The sequence below is a fragment of the Stegostoma tigrinum genome, chromosome 30, assembly GCF_030684315.1.
Source record: "Stegostoma tigrinum isolate sSteTig4 chromosome 30, sSteTig4.hap1, whole genome shotgun sequence".
Taxonomy (NCBI): Eukaryota; Metazoa; Chordata; class Chondrichthyes; order Orectolobiformes; family Stegostomatidae; genus Stegostoma; species Stegostoma tigrinum.
The window spans coordinates 39,063,697-39,071,177 of NC_081383.1; positions in this window are offsets into that span (position 1 = coordinate 39,063,697).

Genomic DNA, 7,481 nt, shown 5'->3' on the forward strand with positions numbered 1-7,481 from the left:
AGTTTCATAATAAGTTGCTCGCTTTCAGTCTCAGTGCAATCAGGTGATAAATCAGGCATTGACTTTCCAATTAGTGAGGACAAACACTGCCTGGAACATTACTTCAGTACCCTGCCCCTGGTTTATTCATAGTTCCCCACTCACCACAAGCAAATCTCAGAAAGGTGAGCTGGTTCAGGGCCTCTGATAGATTTCCATCCCTCCATCCACTTTAACCACTATAAGAACCCTGCGCTAAATGGAGAGATGCTAGAGCAGTATTGTTCATCTGGTATCTCTGGCGTAGGTGAAAAACACAAAAAGAGCAAGACAAGGTGATGCAAGACAGGGATGTGAGTATCTGGGTAGTCTCAAAGTGAATCAGCACTGACAGCGAGTGAAAGACCAGCGATGCAGCCCAGTCCAGCCCATGAACTATTTGTCCTTTCTGTAGCATAACAATGATAGTTACCTATGCAGCCAAAGGCACGACATTGAAGCATAAAAGCATCCTGGAAGTAGATGGAAAATATGCCACAAATACTCTTAATGGCTGAATCCCATTGGACAACAATGACTATGGAAGTCAGGTGCACCTGGCTGATGCCCATGGAGAACTCTGAAATTTAGTGTCTGGTGTTCAGTATAGAGCTCTTTCCGAGCAAGTGGTGAGTTCATGTTGACATGTACCCACTCTATCTTCCAGTTTGAGAACTGTTGATGCGGGGTTTATTGTGGTAGTACATAAGTCAGAAAAATTTGTCGTCTTCATTTTTAAACAACAAACTGCTCGGGACTGAGTATGGGTTTTTACAATTATTTATTCAAGAGATGCAAGGAGAGATCTCCCTCTGTTCTTGGAATGGTGAAGATTAACCTGACTTGAAACATTAATTCTGTTTTTTTTTCCCACAGATCCAGCCAAACCTGTTGAGTTTCATCTGTAATTTCTGTTTTGTTTCAGATGTCCAGCATCCACTGATCTTTATGTTTCCCTATGGGTGTTTGTACCTTAGAGAATGTATGACAGCTGCAAGTCATGGCCATTTCCTTTTGGAAAAGGATAGCCATTTCTCATGTGCCATCAAGTTTTTAGTGTATTTTTACAGCCACATCAGCCAAATTGCTGCAGATAATTTTGGAAATCCCTTTCTTCAGATCTAAAATCCTCACTTTAGAACAAACTATGATGACCTCAAACTTAATGTGAAATGTTACCATATTACTGTCGCCATTTCCCAAAGACTCCTTTACAGCAATTTTAAAAATTAGCCCTTTCTCATTACACAACCTCAAATCCAAAATATCCCAGTCTCCAGTCGTTGCTTCAAAATTCTGCTCCAAGAGGCCATCTCATTCACACTCTAGGCTTTCATCCTCCACAACATTAGTACCCTAATTTGATTAATTCAATTATTTGCAAATTGAAGCCACCCAATACCACAGTATTTCCAATTTATCTGTAACTTCAATCTCTTGATTTATGTTGTGCTCAGTAGTGCAGGACATTCAAACTAACTCATACCAGAGTGTTCTCCCATCTCTAGGGTCTACCTCCTGCAGATGTACTTCAGAATTCAAGAAGGCAACTCACTGCCACCTTCTCAAAGCCATCAGGAGATGACCATTAAATGCTGACCCAGCCAGCAAAACCCACATCCCATAAACGAATGAGGCAAAAAGTCTGCATTTGTGCACTTTATTTTAGGGCATTTGTCATTGTCAACATTGTAAGTGAAGGGGTGAACTTCCAAAGATTTATAAAATCATGAGGGGCCTGGATACAGTGATCCACTGGATAGGGAGTCCAAAGCTGGAGGGCAAATGTTTAAGGTGAGAAAGGAAAAAGCAAAAAGATCTAAGGGGCAACTTTTTTACATAGAGGGTGGCGTATGTATGGAATGAGCTGCCACAGGAGGTGTTGGAGCCTGGTACAATCACAACATTTGAAAGGCCTCTGGATTTACATATGAATAGGAAGGATTTAGAGGGATATGGGGCAAAAAAGAAGCTGGCAAATGGGACTGGATTAATTTCGGATATCTGGTCAGCATGGATGAGTTTCACCAAAGGGTCTGTTTCCATGGTGAACAACTTTATGACACAAAGACAACTCATGTGATAAAAAAAAACTGTTGTTTGTGTGGAATAATCAGACTCTCAAAGTGATTGCTGGCAGCGTTTATTGCATTGCTCGACATTAGTGGCATATGCAGGTCATTGTATCTCCACAAGCTGGGGAATGTAGTTTTTTTCATTTATTCATTTTTGTTTTGTGGGATGTAGGCATCACTGGCTGGCCAGCATTTATTGCCTGTCCCTCGTTGCCTCTGAGAAGATGGTGGTGAACTGCCTTCTTAAACCACTGTAGTCCATCTTATGAGGGTTGACCCCCAATGCCATTAGGGAGGGAATTCCAGTATTTCTACCCAGTGTCCATGAAGGAACGGAGATATGTTTTTCCAGATGAGGATAGTGAGTGGCTTGTTGGGGAGTTTGAGGGTGGTGGTGTTCCCATATTTCTGTTGCCCTTGTCCTTCTAGATAGAAATGGTTGTGGATTTAGAAGGTGCTGTCTGAGGATCTTTGGTGAATTTCTGCAGTGCAGCTTGTAGAAAGAACATGCTGCTGCTACTGAGCATCGGTGGTGGAGGGAGTGGATGCTTGTGGATGTGGTGCCAGTCAAGCGGGCTGCTTTGTCCTGGATGGTGTCAAGCTTCTTGAGTGTCGTTGGAACTACACTCTTTCAGGCAAGTGGGGAACATTCCATCACACTCCTGCCAGGTGTCTTGTAGAGAATGGTCTGGCTTTCGGGAGTTAGGAGGTGAATTACTTGCCGCAGTATTCCCACCTTCTTAGATGGTCTCCAATTGGTGATGGTCATAACCTGGCATTTGTATGGCACTGTGTAGTTGCTCAGATATTACTGTGGTTATGTTTATCAAACACACAACAGTGACCTTTATATGAATCTATAGAAACATGCAGAAACTTGTTATTATTCAACTTTCTGAAATGCAGCAGACAGTTAAAACAATACGGTTGAACGGGTCAGCATCAACAGAAATATTTCTGTCATTCTTTCAAGTGGAGTTCAATAAAGCTCTGGTTTAACACCAGCCTCCTTAAACAATTACCTAAACTACGTGATCAGAGATAATGGGAACTGCAGATGCTGGAGAATCCGAGATAACAAAGTGTGGCCTTGATGGACACAGTAGGCCAAGCAGCATCTTAGGAGCACAAAAGCTGATGTTTCGGACCTAGACCCTTCATCAGAAAAGGGTTTGATGAAGGGTCTAGGCCTGAAACGTCAGCTTTTGTGCTCCTAAGATGCTGCTTGGCCTGCTGTGTTCATCCAGCCCCACACCCTGTTATCTAAATTATGTAACTGGCCATTCCACAGTTATTCCACTGATCCTTAAATATTTTGACATAACCTTGTTCACCCCATGTTCTTCCCCAACTGAAAAAAGGAAATTATGTTGAAATCAATCTGCCATCAAGACAAGTTTGGAGAACTGGCTTTTTTTTTCACTCTGGGATTTGTTGAGATGATATGAGGGATTAAATTTGGTCCAACACCTGGGTTATTTGAGCCAGATAAATGAATCAAACTGAACAAAACCAAAAGTAGTTGTGAAATGTGAATCGCAGTTCAGTGTCTAGAAGCACTTCATGATGACATTGGACTGAATTTGCCGGTCTGTACAGCGAGAGTGGATTCACTCTTAGTTTTTAATACACTCAGAAGTGGAAACATGTCATCGAACCATTTTGTGACAAGGTCTTTCAGGACCTTGCTACCTCTATCAAGTTGTCCCTGCACATTTATTTCCCTTAAGAAAAGATCTCCAGTCTGTGCAGCTTTTTGTCATCAACATTTCCTCTCCATTCTAATGTCATCCTTATGAATCTACTATACACCTCCTCAAGTACCTGCAGACAGTATCTCCATCCCATCCTGACAACAGCCTCGGGATCAGAAGCTCCAAGTTCATATCCCATCTAGTAATATTCATATCAGAGATAATGGGAACTGCAGATGCTGGAGAATCCAAGATAAGAAAGTGTGGGGCTGGATGAACACAGCAGGCCAAGCAGCATCTCGCCTGCTGTGTTCATTCAGCTATACACTTTGTTATCTTAGAAATATTCATAGCATGGTTTGAACGAGAGAGGAATCGGCCTGATAATTCTCTGCATACTTCTAAACTATTCTCCAAATGGCAAAAATGTATGTGCAGTACAATAAAATCTCTGATGGGAGGCTTAGTGAGTGATGGGTGCTAGAACATCTCAGTGAGGTGGACGGTATAAGTGTCAGAATGAGATGACAACATTTGGGACCGTTTTGTCAGGAGAATCAATATCATGGGAGGGTAACTTGTGTGTGGGATGTTTCTTTCCTTAACCCAGAATCCCTGTGAGTAAATACAATGCTCCTGTCAGTGTCCCAGGGCTCTTCAGCTGTTATTATTGTAAAGTACATACCTATCTTTAACAAACCAATATTTCATTCCCCTTCTCTTCCAAATCCCACCAGCTCCACTACATGGTTTAGGTGCTGACTGCATGTTCATTCACAGTAAACTCCTGTAAGGAAAGACTTATCTTCAGCCTGTTCTGTCTGTAACATGTTTAATTATTATGCCCTTCCTAGAGATATTTGCTGTATCAGAGACAGTAGGAACTGCAGATGCTGGAGAATCTGAGGTAACAAACTGTAGAGCTGGATGAACACAGCAGGCCAAGCAGCATCAGAGGAGCAGAAAAGCTGACGTTTCGGGCCTAGACCCTTTCTCTGGTTTGCCCTCGCCTCCTTGACCTGTCCATCTTTTCTCCCACCTATCTGCTCCTCCCACCTCACTGAACAATGCCCACCCCAATTCCTTCCTACTAGCCTCATCCCAACCTCATTGAACTGTCCATCTTCCCTCCCACTCACCCACCCCTCCCTCCTCAGTGACCAACCCCCATCCCAACTCCCCACCGACACTCACCTGTTCCTGCTTCATGCCCGCCTCCTTGACCTGTCCGTCCTTTCTTCACCTATCTGCTCCTCTGCCCACGTTCTACCATCGCCTCCCTCTCTCTATCTATTTCAGAGCCCCTATCACCCTCTCCCATTTCTGAAGTAGGGTCCAGACTCAAAACGGTTTCAGAGATAGTAGGAACTGCAGATGCTGGAGAATCTGAGATAACAAGGTGGAGAACTGGATGATCACAGCAAGCCAAGCAGCATCTGAGGAGCAGGAAGGCTGGCATTTTGGGCTTAGACCCTTCCTCAGGGCCTGCTGTGTTCATCCAGCTGCACACCTTGTTATCTCATCTCCTGGTTCGTCTGTTTGACAACGGCACTGTATCAATTTACAAGTTATGTTTCACAGTGTTGTTATGATTCTCACTGCTTTTATGAGTAGATAAGTTAAATACCGGGGACAAATCTGGCTTAATAGATCACAGTTTTTTTTAAAATTTAACATTGTTACCTTTTTATGAAACTTAAGCACATCTGTTTATGACAATAAAGCACAATTTTATTACATCTCCTGTCCAAACCTAGCACTTTTCAGTTACTCAATGTCCTGACAAACTTTTCAAACTGTATAGAATCATAGAATCCCTACAGTGTGGGAGCCTGCCCTTTGGGTCAAAGAGTCCACACTGACCCACAGAGCACCCTCTCCAGATCCATTCCCCTGTAACCCATCTAATCTCCATGCCTCCGAACATGACAGGCAATTTAGCATGACCAATTCACATAGCTTGTACATCTTTGGACTGTGGGAGGAAACTGGAGTACCCAGAGGAAACCCACGCAGACACGGGGAGAACGTGCAAGCTCCACGCAAACAGGCACCTGAGGGTGGAATCGACCCCAGACCCCTGGTCCTGTGAGGTAGCAGTGCTAACCACTGAGCCACCATGCTGCCCCCCAAAAATCTAAATTGACCCTTGCAGGTTCAACTTAATTGCTTCTTTTCACTGATTTTCCTGTGAGATGTGAAGTATTTTCCTTGAGTATTCACACGATTGAGAGATTACACTTTCTCATTTTTAAAATAAGCAGCAGCATCCAAAACCAAATACATCTGGTCTGGAAGTTTTCACAGACTGAAATCTTTACAGTCAGGCAATGTATTCTCTTAACTGCTCTGCTAAACCTTCTTTTCCGGGGAAGATTATATTTGTGTCTGACATCAGTTAAGTCTCCCTTGATCTGAAACCAAAAATGTTTGAACTGAGTTCCAAAACACTTGTTCATCCTTAATTTATTTTGCTCACTCACAGGTCAAAAGCCTTGCAATGTAAACAAACATCCAATCGCACTCCAGATCGCCTCACAGTTCTCCGACACTGTGTTCAAATCATGGTTCCTGAAAGATGGACCTAATTGTTTTTTGAACCTCTTCACAAACGTAAATGTTTACACAGGTGCTGGCATCAGAAATAACACAGTGGGGAGCTGGAGGAACACAACAGGCCAGGCAGCATCAGAGAAGCAGGAAGGCTGACATTTTGGGTCAGGACCCTTCTTCAGAAACGACAACGCAAATACTCCAGAAAGGTCCTGAACCGAAATGTGAGCTTTCCTGCTCCTCTGATGCTGCCTGGCCTGCTGTGTCCTTCCAGCTCCACACTGTGTTATCAACACCCATATGTTACTCATTTAAAGTCTAAGTTCTAAGACATGTGATGTTTGTCTTTTTAACTTTGCTTCTTGCTTTTCTGATCTATGGTTGCACTGTGTACAAGTGTAAAGCAACTTTGTTTTCTTCATTTCTCTATTCTGTAACTAAGAATTGCATCTGGGTAATGTATACCAAGGATTGTTTCATATGTTGGTAACATTGTTACATTGCAACTAATCTTGTAACTGAGGAAGCTATACCTAGGTACTTTTGTACCAAAAGTGGTGCTGTTCGTGGAGAGTTATAAACTTTTCATTCTACTCATTTGACTACAAGTGACAATAAAGCTGATTCATTCATTCAGATGGTATCTACATATAAATCACACATCTTTGATCATGTGGTGAACAGACTAGCATGTGATCTTCTATATGCCATGGAATGGCATACACAAGTGAACAGGGGCACAGCCCAAGGCCTCTGTGATGCCAATAGAAGTGACTCTAGTTCAGTTAGGCATGTACCCATCCCTTTGCATCCTTACCAGCATGTTGTGCCCTCTTGTGGACACTGCAGAAATTAGCATTCTCTGGATAGAGATAATGACTGATAGACTCAAGATTCAACAGAACAAAAATTAGTTTATAGGTTTACAAGCTGTGATGTAGGCTATACAGTAGATTGTTCTTGGACTGAGACTGGACATGGTATCCCAGTCATGAGCCATTTCAACTCCCCCTCCCATTCCTCAGACAACATGTCCATCCTGGGCCTTCTGCAGTGCCACAATGATGCCACCCGTAGGTTGCAGGAACAGCAACTCGTATTCCGCTTGGGAACCCTGCAGCCCAATGGCATCAATGTGGAT